Here is a 13819-nt window from a genome sequence, read left to right on the forward strand (position 1 = left end):
ACCCATCCCCATATTTTTCTTATGCCACACAGGAACTAATTTCGAGCTGTGAAGGTCTCCCTTGTTTACACTCGAACGAATGATTGGTGAAAACAAGTGCACTATGACAAATCTAATTATAAACTTCCACAAGCTCCAATTCTACACCAGGTCACTAACGAACCTATACTAATCTCAGTTTGACCCCTTTTGTTTACGTTCCACTCTCTGTGTCGGTAACTTTTTATGTTCTGTTGAAGCTGCCCCGGATGGGTCTCTCGAGGGGACGCCTAATTTGAGTTCCTCCTACCATATACTCACACCTAATCGGATGGCAATAACAGTTATAACCTTTAATAATGGAGAAATGCTAGGGTAATGTGACCAACGAGAGTTTTGCGAAATGAGGGATGCCTATCTTAATTATATGACTAGCTTTGAAATGGACATGGCAAAAGTTCATGCAGCATAGATTTTGGGCTAAAAATAATATATAAATGTTTGTTTGTTCACTTTATGATTGGAAAACCGTAGAATGTAACATTTTAGATTTTAATTATAAGACCGTTAAATGATAGTTAAATCTTAAAACCGTTTAACTATAAATCGGTTTAAGCTATGGCACAACAAATACAAACTTTTCCATGGCATATTACTACGACGCAGCGGAGAACAACGTCGGGTATATGGGTCGAAGTCGACGGAACGATTGGTTCGACGAAGAGTGCAGACAGATTCTGGAGGAGAAAGACGCAGCGCGGGCGGTCGCGCTGCAGCAAGGTATCCGGCAGAACGTAGAACGTTATAGACGGAAATGGAGACAACAAACCCGCCTTTTCAGGAGAAGAAATGCTGTCTGGAAGAAGTGGAGTGCGAGGAGATGGAACAGCTGTGCCGTTCTCAAGATACACGCAAGTTCTATCAGAAGCTCAACGCATCCCGCAAAGGCTTCGTGCCGCGAGCCGAAATGTGCCGGGATAAGGATGGGAGCATCTTGACGGACGAACGTGTGGTGATCGAAAGGTGGAAGCAGCACTACGAGGAACATCTGAATGGCGCTGAGAGTACAGGCAGTGAAAGTCAAGGCAGCGGAGGATATGACTACGTCAGTTCAGCGGACGATGGAAGCCAACCAGCCCCCACCTTGAGGGAAGTTAAGGATGCCATTCAACAGCTAAAGACCAATAAAGCAGCTGGTAAGGATGGTATCGGAGCTGAGCTCATCAAGATGGGCCCGGAAAAGCTGGCCACTTGCCTGCACAAACTGATAGTCAGAATCTGGGAAACCGAACAGCTACCGGAGGAGTGGAAGGAAGGGGTTATATGCCCCATCTACAAGAAAGGCGACAAACTGGAGTGTGAGGACTTTCGAGCGATTACCATCCTTAATGCCGCCTACAAAGTGATATCCCAGATCATCTTCCGTCGTCTGTCACCATTAGTGAACGAGTTCGTGGGAAGTTCGGCTTCGTTGACGGCCGCTCGACAACGGACCAGATCTTTACTGTACGGCAAATCCTTCAAAAATGCCGTGAATACCAGGTCCCAACGCACCATCTGTTCGTTGATTTCAAGGCGGCATACGACAGTATAGACCGCGTAGAGCTATGGAAAATTATGGACGAGAACAGCTTCCCTGGGAAGCTTACCAGACTGATCAAAGCAACGGTGGATAGTGTGCAAAACTGTGTGAAGATTTCGGGCGAACACTCCAGTTCGTTCGAATCGCGCCGGGGACTAAGACAAGGTGATGGACTTTCGTGCCTATTGTTCAACATTGTGCTAGAAGGTGTCATGCGGAGAGCCGGGTGTAACAGCCGGGGTACGATTTTCAACAGATCCAGTCAATTCATTTGCTTCGCGGATGACATGGACATTGTCGGCCGAACATTTGCAAAGGTGGCAGAACTGTACACCCGCCTGAAACGTGAAGCAACAAAAGTTGGACTGGTGGTGAATGCGTCAAAGACAAAGTACATGCTTGTGGGCGGAACCGAGCGCGACAGGGCCCGCCTGGGAAGCAGTGTTACGATAGACGGGGATACCTTCGAGGTGGTCGAGGAATTCGTCTACCTCGGATCCTTGCTAACGGCTGACAACAACGTTAGTCGTGAAATACGAAGGCGCATCATCTGTGGAAGTCCCTGGAAGGGCCTACTACGGGCTCCAGAAGAAACTGCGGTCGAAAAAGATTCGCCACCGCACCAAATGTGTCATGTACAAGACGCTTATAAGACCGGTTGTCCTCTACGGACATGAAACATGGACAATGCTCGAGGAGGACTTGCAAGCACTCGGAGTATTCGAGAGACGGGTGCTTAGTACCATCTTTGGCGGTGTGCAAGAAGACGGTGTGTGGCGGCGAAGAAAGAACCATGAGCTCGCCCAACTCTACGGCGAACCCAGTATCCAGAAGGTAGCTAAAGCCGGAAGGGTACGATGGGCAGGACATGTTGCAAGAATGCCGGACAGCAACCCTGCAAAGATGGTGTTCGCTTCCGATCCGGCAGGTACGAGACGGCGTGGAGCGCAGCGAGCGAGATGGGCAGACCAGGTGCAGAACGACTTGGCGAGCGTGAGGCGTATCCGAGGATGGAGAGATGCGGCCTCGAACCGTGTATTGTGGCGTCAAATTGTTGATTCAGTGTTATCTGTTTAGATGTTAACTAAATAAATGAAAGTACCTGTTTTGCATCTTCAACAAGTGTTCCATTGCGGGTCATACAAGAATTCTCTGGAGTCTACATGCGTAACCAAGACCTTGAGATCTACACATATAATAGAAGGTTGATATCTTTTTCAAAAACTGGTTTCTTGTCCTATTTGATCCATAAAACCAAATTGGACATGTCTTCAATAACTGTTCAGTTTCAGGTCATCCAAAAATTTTCGATGACTATTCGATCTAGTGAACCAAATTGGATACGCCTTCAATAACTGTTCTTTTCTAGGTCATCCGAGAACTCCCTGGAGTATATGCCTTGCAGACTACACGCGTAACCAAAGTTTTTTTTTTATCTTTTTTAATGGTTCATGTCCTATTTGATCCAGGAAGCCAAATTGGCCTTAAAGTCTACACGCGTAGCGTAACCAAAGGGTTTTTGTCTTTTTTTTACAATGGCTCATGCCCTATTTGATGCAGGAACCAAACTGGATACGCCGTTAATAGCTGTTCCTTTCCAGTTTATCCGAGAATTCCCTTGAGTATAGGCCTTGAAGTCTTCACGCTTAACCAAAGAGTTTCAATCGTTTTTTTAATGGTGTATTTCCTATTTGATGCAGGAAACCAAATTGGATTCACCTTCAATAACTGTTCCGTTTAAGGTCATCCAAGAATTCCCTGGAGTATAGGCCTTAAGGTCTACACGCGTAACCAAAGGGCTGTTACCCGAGCAGCACAAGTCAAGCGAATTTGGTTGCAGCAACTTAATTGTGACTGAATCTGGTCATATGGAACATGTGTGCTGCTTGAGTATCTCTTGTTGAAAATGGTTAAAATGTCCTATTCGATCTAGTGAATCAAATGGGATAAGCCTTCAATAGCAATTCCTTCCCAGTTCATCCAAGAGCTCCCTTGAGTATAGGCCTTGAAGTCTACACGCATAACCAAAGGGTTTTATCTTTTTTTTTAAATGATTCATGCCCTTATTGATGCAGGAAACCAAATTGGACTCGCCTTCGATAACTCTTCCGTCCTAGGTTATCCAAGAATTGTACGAAAGATAGGTCTTAAAGTCTACACGCGTATCCAAAGGGCTGCTATCTCTTTTTGAAAAAGGTCTAGTCTTAAGGTCTATACGCACCACCTGACTGATTTTTTAAATGTTTCATGCCCTTTATAATCCGTTGAATAAAACTGTATACGCCTTCAATAACCGTTCCGTCCTAGATCGTCCAAGAATTCCCTGGAGTCGAGGCCTTAAGGTCTACATGTGGAATTAAGGGGTTGTAACCGCTTTTTGTAAATGGTCCATACCCTTTCCAATATGTAGAATCAAATTGGATATACCTTTGATAAATGTTTCATCTCAGGGCATCCAAGAATTTCCTGGTGTATAGGTCTTGTGGTCTACATTTAACCAAATAGATACCCCTTCAATAACTGTTCTGTTCAGGTCATCCAAGAATTCCTTGAAGTATAAGCGCTAAGGTCTACTTATGTAGCCAAAGGGTTGTTATCTTTTTTTGAAAATGGTTCATGTCCTGTTTTATTCTGTTTAATCAAATTGGATCCGCCTTCAATAGCTGTTCCTTTCCAGGTCATCCATGAGCTTCCTGGAGTAGAGGCCTTGAGGTCTTCATGCGTTACTAGATGTTTTATATTTTTTAAATGGCTCCTCCTCTATTTGACACTTTCAATAACCTTGCGTTTCAGGCCATTCACGAATTCCCTGGAGTATAGACCTTGAAATTCACACACGTAACCAAAGGTTTGTTTTCTCTTTTTGAAAATGGTTCATGCTCTATTTGATATATTGAACCAAATTAAATATGCCTTCAATAGCTATTTCCCTCTAGGTGCTCCAAGAATCACTAGAATATAGACCTTGGACCTTTTTCATGCTCCTTTTAATATTTACGCCTGGAGCCGCCTTCTATAACCGTTCCGTTTCAAGTCATCCAAGAATTCCATGCAATATGGGTCTTAAGGTCTACACGCGTAGCAAACAGAAAACAGTTTTCTCTTTTAACAATAGTTTGTGCCCTTTCTGATGTAAAGAGTCATTCAAGAATTCCCTGGAGTACATAACTTTAGTTTTACACGCATAACCAGAAGTCTTTAATAACTTTTTAAAAATGGTTGATGCCCTTGTTATCCATAGAAAAAAAAATGGATACATTTTCAACTATTGTTGCATCTCAGTTCAACCAAGAATTATCTGAAGTATGGTTTTAGCTCCTTGAGATCTGTTACCCTTTTTGATCGTTTATGCTGATTGCGATGAATTGAAATGAATTGGATGAGCATTAGAGCTAAGCGCAGTTGTATGGAAAAAGGCAAACTTCATCCAATCAAGTGGGATCAAGGTTTTTCTGAATCGTTTTAAGACCCCAATCAACTGTGCAAGATATGAGCTCAATTTGTTGCGTCCTCGCTTTCCGGATCGCGTTTTAAATTTATATGGAGATTAGTATGGGAAATCGTACTTTTTAACATTTTTGCTCTTAGTGGCTTCAATGTATCGTCAATCACGTGACTCATTTCGTTAGCATATAGTATGAAATATTCCGAAACACTTTGCTGAAGAAGGTACGTTGCTGGAACGTCTACAAAAAATGTTATTACGCTTCGAAGATTAATTATTCGAACCATATGGAAGAAATCAATGTTTCTGCCAGCACTACCAGGCTACTTATGGCTATTTATTCTTGACTTGATTTTAACGTTGAGAAATGATTCCGAATAACCCCAATTAGCATCCCAGCCCTATAAGATCAATGATTTCGAAATAACATTCAGTTGAATTATTGGTCCATGTAGTTCGGCAGTGCTGGCAGAATAATCGATTTTTTGCATATGGTTTGAACAAGCAATCTTCGAAGGGTTATAACTTTCTAGCAACGTTCTAGCAACGTACCTTCTTCAGCAAAGTTTTTCGGCATCCTTTGGGTTATACTTTAACACAATGTGCCACATGATTTACGATGAACTGAAACCTCTAGAACCATTGATTTGAAAAACTGACCATGATGCCCCATTCTAATGAGCATTCAACAATTGTTCTTTTTCAGTTCATTAAAAAATTCACTGAAGTTTTGGTCTTGATCTCGTCATGCGTACCCAAAGGGCTGTTATCTCTTTTGTAAATGGTCCATGCTCTTAGTAATCCATACAACCAAATTGGATAAGCATTAAACAAGAAATCAAATCCTACTTAATTTAAATAAACACTAAAAGCACGTTGAATTCTTAAAAGAAAAAATGGATCTTTCGCTATGTGTATTGACCTTAAGGCCCGGACTCCAATTCATTGAATTTTTGGATAGCGTTGAATTGAACATCAATTCCATTCATATCCTATTTGGTTGAAATGATCACTAAGAGGCTGTTGCATTCCTAAAAGGAGCAAATTGATTTTCCGTTACGCGTATTGACTTTATGGTCTGTACTTCAATTTTTGGTATTCTTGGATAGCCTGGAAATAATAATGTATTCAATTCATATTCAATTAGGTTCAAATTATCACAAAGAACATGTTCAAATTATAAAAAAGCAAATAGATCTTTCGTTACGCGTTCTGACCTTAAGGCCTGAACTCCAATTCTTGAAATTTTTGGATGTTCTTGAATGGAACATGCATTCAAGCTATTTCCAATTTGGTTCAAATGATCACATGTTGAGAGCATGTTGCATTTCAGAAAAAAAAAACAAATAGATCTTTCGTTATGCATATTGACCTTAAGACCTGAACTCCAATGTATGGAATTCTCGAATGACCCGGAATGGAACGTACATTTCTTTCCTATCCAATTTGATTCTGTTGTTGCATTTCTGAAAGGAGCAGATAGATCTTTCATTATTACTCGTATTGACCTACAGGCCTGTACTTCAATTCTTGGAATTCTTGGATGGCTTGGAATAGGACAGATGTTGAAGGCATGTTCAATTCGATAAAACAATCGCAAGCAATATTGATGTTTGGACCGCTGAGAGCATGTACCATATCAAAAATACCTATAGATGTTAACCTGAACCTGAACTCCAGGGAACTCTTGGAAGCCCTAGAACATGTGATAATAACATATCCAATTTGGGTCTTTGGATTGCTATGCTTATGTATCGTATTTAAAATTGTCAAAAAATCAATTAATTAAGTAAAAAACTAGTAATTTAACCAAAACTTCTTTTTACGTCACATTCTTTTTACGGCCCCTCCATAAGTGCCGTAAAAAGAGAACTTAATGTACCCATAATCGCATTATTCCGATCATTTTGAAATTTTACCGTTTTTACGGAAATGGCCATATCTCGGCGTATTATTAATGGATTCTTGATCTTCAGCCACCATTGGTCGGCATATTAGTGCTAGTTTCTGGAAAAATCATAAAACACGATAAAATTAAACGTCACACAAAATGACAAGCATAAAAAAATGCATTTTGAACCCTCGGTAAACCAGGCACATCTCAAGTGCCCGAGGACCGATATTCGATTTTGGAAGGAGACAGAATACCAGAGTCTACGTTTTTGGATATATTTGACCCGACCCGACTAACATTGTTTTATCATGACCAAATCCGATTACGATTAAAAAGATAATTGTTATCCTGTAAGGAATGCCTAGGTAGTGGGACACATTTTCCTCTCACAAAGATCCTTGTTCGAGATCGATTGTTGTCTTCTTTTTTCTTTGATTTTTTTTTTGAAACTTTAGTAAATCAGTCGTTTGCTGACTCTCAGCTAAGGTATACAATGTAAGCCAGCATCAAGCATAGCACCAAGCATCAACCTATAACTGCCCGCATGGTTTTTGTTTGCGATGAAAATACCCAGCTCTCCCCAGCTTCGTAGATTTACGTTTCACATGGTGAGCACAATTTCCCATCAGGTATTTACATATTTATTTTTGCAACTAGCAATAAATACCTGTTTAGAGCAGGGAAAAACTCACCGAAAACGCAAAGCCAAATAGCAAACGGTGCCGTCGAGCAGGGGTACCAAGGCGCAACACCGTCTTAGTTGTCCTCACCAACCGCCACCCATCATGGGAAAATACCGTGTATCAAATAGGATTACGTTCCCGCGCAGGGATTTTCTTCGGAAGGACCCAAAATCAACATCATCTCCTTGCGTTTTATTGTGGTTGTTCGCGGGCTTGATGGAAGGTAGCGCACGTGCAGCGCTTTAAGACCACCGCCGACGTTGTCGTCGCCGTCCCCACCGAACGCAGGCTCGGCGGTAAGAGGCGAGACCGAGCATTCCATCTCCGGTTGCCAACGTGTTACAGCCGTAAGTACCGTATTACGGTGACAGGCGGTTTCGCTGGGGAAATGCAACAAAGTTTGATAAAATCAAATGTCACCCACAAAGCAGTAGAGGAGAAAGGTGCAAAATTCATCTGTGAGCAAAAATGACTTTAAAATCTCAAAAAGTCCGTGGCAAGAAATGTAGTTTGTGTGTGATTTGATGCTTTGCCTATGCTTTCAAGAATTGTGGGGTGCTGTGAATACGATACATTGCTCAGCTGTTGTTCACAACAGCAAATTTGCACGAAATTCCCCGCGGAGTTTCATATTCGAAAGGAACAACCACGTCGTCGGAAACACCAGAATGTTATTTTTATTTTTTGATTCGTATAAAAACCGCGGCGCGTTGCTTACTGTGGAACTCCGCTTGTAATTTTGAGCAAATGCGTCCAAAACCAGTAAGAAATGAAGTTCCTATAAGAGAATCCGTCGATCGCGGATTCTTTTGGCATTGTTGTATATTCACCTTGAAGTTGCATTTCATGCGACTCTCCCCTACCTGACTAAGGTTTTACGGGCCTTGTTTCTGAGGAAATTTGGTTTCCGTGGTGTTTCTGTAGGGCGGTAACGCACAGGCGGATACGATAGCTTTTCCACAGAGAATAGTTTCCAGTTGTGCGTGACGTGAGAGGCAGGGAAATTGGTTTACCATTGTTGTCGGACGGAATGAGTTTGCGGAGACCGAGGAGATTAATCTATTTCTGGGGAAATAAATTCTGTCGTTCGATTTTTTTTTAACGAATACAAGAATACAAGAATAGAATACTTTCCTCGTTGGTAGACGACTGTGCATTGGAAGGGTTGAGGTTTCACAGGTATCTTGAATCTTGATGACTGTTTTTAAGAGGATCAAACTGATCCATAATCGGGAAGCGGAGTAGCTGCGGTCCGAACACTTTGGCGTTCTTTCATAATACTTCTTCAACTGTCTAAGACTTGTTTAGTACTTTCCATTTAATTCCACTAAGTTTGATTATCTTTACAGATACGTATTACAACCTAAACTGTGAGGCCTTCTTTAGTGTCTTGTACTTGACATAGATAACAAAACGTGGTGAAATTAACTCGTCTTAGACAGTTGCAGGCATTCCACTAAAGAGCTTAAATATTTTTTTTCTGATAATACTTTTTAATTAATATGCTTCTATTAAATAAAAATGGTTTGTAAATTATTGGCAGCCCTTTACTTTGCACCGTTCAATGTGGAAAAACGATCCATAAAAAAATGAAAAACGATCCATAAATAACATCTGAATGTTCCATAAAACGCTACCATAAATCCATAAAATAGTTCGAGAGATTTCATAAAGAACATTTTTATGATCCATAAAACTTTGAAAAATGCTCCAAAAAAACTATTTATTGATCCATTTCAAATTTGCGCAATTTATATCCTGATGATGATCCATTATTTCAGCCATATGATCCATAATTTTGATCATATGATCCATAATTATGATAATGTGATCCATAATGCTTGGAAAGAAGGCCAATGAAACTATATTATTTGATCCACACATTTTATAAAATCTATGGATCATTTATCAAAACTTATGGATCATATCACCAAAACTATGGTTCATTTGAACGAAGTTATGGATCAAATGGCCGGAATTATGGATCATATTACTGAAATTATGGATCATCATCACGATAAAAAAATGCGCAAATTTGAAGTTTTATGGATCAAAATATAGTTTTTATGGATCATTTTCCAAAGATTTATGGATCATTTGTCATATTATCATGGGAAAATAGCAAGAATTGTATTGTTTTTCTTGACCATGTTAATGGAACATATTTCCCAATTAATGGCTAAATTTTAGCTTAGTTATGGATCGAAAAATTATTCTTTGTGGAATCTCATTCACTATTTTATGGATTTATGGTAGCATTTTAAGGAACATTCAGGTGTTATTTATGGTTCGTTTTTCAGTTTTTTTATGGATCCGTCTTTATCGTTTATATGCAAAAGTATGTTTTGCCTAAATTATTTGAAAAATGCCTACCAGATCATTATTACCTTTATTAGATTCAGTTATGGTCATGCGCAGTGTCGCCGAATCTACACAATTTGATCGACAAACATCTATTTGAATGACGATTGAATGTTGGCTAAACTATTTGAATGTAGGTATACCATTTCTTCTATAGACATGTGGTCAAATGGCCGAAATATGTCGACAGGATATTATGCCAAATAAACGTTTGATCGGAATTTCATTATCGGTTGACTGGCCCTATAGGGAGATTAGATAATCAACAATTTGTACAGAGCTAGTTATTAGTCGTGTCTGCAAGCTGCGGTACCTTAGCTGGCTACGCAGACGTAAAAGTCCGGCTTGCAACCAAGGATGTCATCTTCTCGTCATGATCTAGCTTTTAAAAACAGCACAAGCTATCCTCTGACTCTAAGAACAATTTTTCATCGTACCCCAGTTCCTTCCGGTGGGATTGTTTTTTTTTCATAAGCCGCCTACAGGTACTACAGATAGTCATTCTTCTGACTGCGGTAAAATTTACTAGTCTTAGGTCGTTGTCGTTGGAAGTTTCCCGGGGGTTCTCCTTCCCAATGGCAGGGCAAAAAAACTACTAATTACCGATTATTGGTTATGGTATGAAAACTGCATTGATCAAAGTGTAGTTGGGGAGCCCTTAACTATCAACTCGTAGCTGCTACTTACCAAGCCCTAGGAAACCAAACCCATGTTCCGCCTTAGTAAATATGACACTTGATTAAAGTGCCCGCAGTTGGATCTGCTGCGTTCTTCTGTACCTCGATATCGAACCTCCTAATGTGGTTCAATAACCGTCGTCAGCTTTTGCAGCAAGGAAGTCAATTCATATAGGTTCTAACTAGTTTTAGATACCAAGATTTCAATCAGTTTCCGTTTAATATTTCCATGTTATGTATCGATTTTAGAGGATGTTTACTGGATTCCATTTTTCGGGGTTGCCTGCTTGTTTTAAGGTATGCTGCCTTACCATTGCTGCTATACCTAGCCGGGGATGATATCTTAGGGATAGCTGATGGGGCAACGCATTTCTTGTTCAGTCGACCGCTACGTATCAGAAGCTGCTTTATGCCGTTGGCAGATCACACTTCTGTCAAACTCCACCGCATTCTAGGCAAGCTCCGCAGGTCGCACCCTTTATTCTAGATGATGTCAGAAGGATGCCAGGCTACAGTACCAGTTAAGTATGCAACTATTAAATGCCGAATAATTGTCATCGGTAGACCTGTGGAAGCGTGAGATAGACAATTGTGAGGACAAGAGCAATGTTGCACGCCTCTTTTAACATTTCAAATGCATTAGAAAAAATCGAAATTAATTTATTGGCTTTTTTTTGGTGATAATTATACTACTCAAAACGAAAGGGAGTAGATGAAAGTAATGAAGATACAGATTCGATTGACACCGCAAGCGAGCGGCAAGTGTGAAATGAACAGAAACTGAAGATTAGCAGAGGGCCAACAATGCTTGTTCTCTCCTATGGCCTTCTGCTAATCTTCAGTTTCTATTCATTCCACACTTGCCGCTCGCTTGCGGTGTCATTCGAATCTGTATTTTCATTACTTTCATCTACTCCCTTTCACTTTGAGTAGTATAATTATCACCAAAAAAAGCCAATAAATTAATTTCGATAAAGTCACGCGGTGATCAAAGCTTTCCTAAGCATTAGAAAAAAGTTACACATTGTGTATTAGGGTCCATTTGGACCCAAGATTTCATCACGATCACAAAAACTCAAATTTCAACCAATTTTCGATCTTTGGGCATCAAACGAAAGCTGTAGGTCCCTAGATTCATCCAAATTGACATCTCTGGTCCGCGGGAACCTATACTAAAGAGGTACTATTTGAGCTTCCTAATTTGGGAACTAATTGTCAAGTTTCGTGTTATAAAACATAAAATTTGCTTGCAAATATGTGCTCTGATGATCCCAACTGTTTTGGTTATTTTTTATACGTCATTTCTTGGCAATTCTATTCCTTGTGCGGTCATCGGAAAGCCTCTGGAAGATCCGGAACATCCGTAAAAGTGGGCAATTATAAAAGTTCATCCCAGAGCTTAGCGATTTTTTCGCAGCAATCCGTCCTGGCGAATTGTGGGTGCAATAAATAGTGAAAGTCTTCTGTGATCTCCATATGTCCCAGAAACGGTCCTTCAGAAGATCTGGAGCATCCGTAAAAATAGTCCAAAAGTTCATCCCAGAGCTTCGCGATTGTTTCGAAATAATCTACCCTGGCGAATTAAGGAATGCAATCAAAATTGAAAATCTTCTGTGACCTTCAAATGCTACAGCAACGATCCTCCGGAAGATCCGGAGCATCCGTATAATGACCAAATTCAAAAGTTCATTCCAGAGCTTCGTGATTTTTTCATTCTGGAAAATTGTGGGTGCAATCAATATTTAAAGTCTTCTGTGACACCCAAATGTTCCAGAAACGGTTCTTCGGAAGATCTGGAATATCCGTAAAAGAGGCCATACATCGAAAATACATCCCACAGCTTCGCTGTTTTTCCATAATTAATCATGCCGACGAAATGTCTGTGCAATCAATTGTGAAAGTCCTCTGCGACCCGCAAATGCTCCCGAAACGGTCCTCTGGAAGGTCCGGAACATCCATGAAAGTGGCCGATTCATAAAAATCATTCCAGAGCATCGCTATTTTATTCGTAACCATCCATACGGGCAAATTGTGTGCGCAATAAATTGTATAAGTCTTCTGAGATGACCATAAATGACCCTGGGCAATTCATCTCAAAGCAAATTTCCGAAACTGTTTGAATTAGCGAAAGGTTTATACAACCAAGAACGTTGCCAGAAGCCGGATGTTGGTGTCGGGTACCCGATCGAATAGAGATCGGTACAAGGAAGCAAGATCAGCCGAAAAACGAACGATAATGATGTGCGGTGGGCAGGAAGAAGAAAGAATATGAAGAACAAGTGATTAGCGAGGCGCAGGAAAAAATGGAGCAGAACGATATGCGGAGGTTTTACGAGTCTGTCAATGGCGTGCGGAGAAAGACAGCGCCATCTCCCGTCATGTGCAACGAGGTTAAAAAAGCTGTTGAAGAGCTGAAAAACAATAAAGCTGCGGGGAAGGACCAGCTCCCGGCTAAACTTCTGAAACATGGCAGTGAGCAGCTTTATGAAGTTCTGCACCATATTATGTCGAAAATATGGGAAGACGAGGAAATGCCTGCTAGCTGGTTGGACGGCCTCATTTGCCCTCTCTTTAAGAAAGGGCTCATACTGGAGTGTGCCAATTACCGAGGAATAACCCTTCTTAATTCGGCGTACAAAATTATGTCCCGTATTCTGTTTAACAGATTGAGACCGCTTGAAGAGTCCTTCGTCGGCGAATACCAAGCAGGTTTTCGTGAGGGCCGATCAACGACGGATCAAATGTTTATCCTGAGACAAATCCTTGATAAATTCCGGGAGTACAACTTGCAGACACATCATCTGTTTATTGATTTCAAGGCGGCGTACGATTCAGTGAAACGGAACGAATTATGGCAAATTATGCAAGAACATGGTTTTCCTGCAAAACTGATACGGCTGATTCGTATAACGTTGGACGGATCGAAATCAAGTGTAAGGGTTGCGGATGAAATATCGACGTCATTTGTTACCATAGATGGATTAAAGCAGGGTGATGCACTCTCGAATCTACTGTTCAATATAGCGCTCGAGGGAGCGATTAGGAGAGCTGGTGTGCAAAGAAGCGGTACCATTATCACAAAATCGCATATGCTCCTGGGGTTTGCGGACGATATCGATATTATCGGAATTGATCGCCGTGCCGTGGAAGAGGCTTTTGCGCCTTTTAAGAGGGAGACAGCGAGGATTGGACTCTCGA

General features: G+C 40.9%; 1 protein-coding gene across 5 annotated transcripts in view; it reads left to right on the forward strand.

Moving 5' to 3' along the window:
- The window catches only part of LOC134210992 (band 7 protein AGAP004871), a 457813-nt gene that overhangs the window by 303062 nt on the left and 140932 nt on the right, over positions 1-13819 (forward strand). The window lies entirely within an intron of this gene.

The sequence above is a fragment of the Armigeres subalbatus genome, chromosome 2, assembly GCF_024139115.2.
Source record: "Armigeres subalbatus isolate Guangzhou_Male chromosome 2, GZ_Asu_2, whole genome shotgun sequence".
Taxonomy (NCBI): domain Eukaryota; kingdom Metazoa; phylum Arthropoda; class Insecta; order Diptera; family Culicidae; genus Armigeres; species Armigeres subalbatus.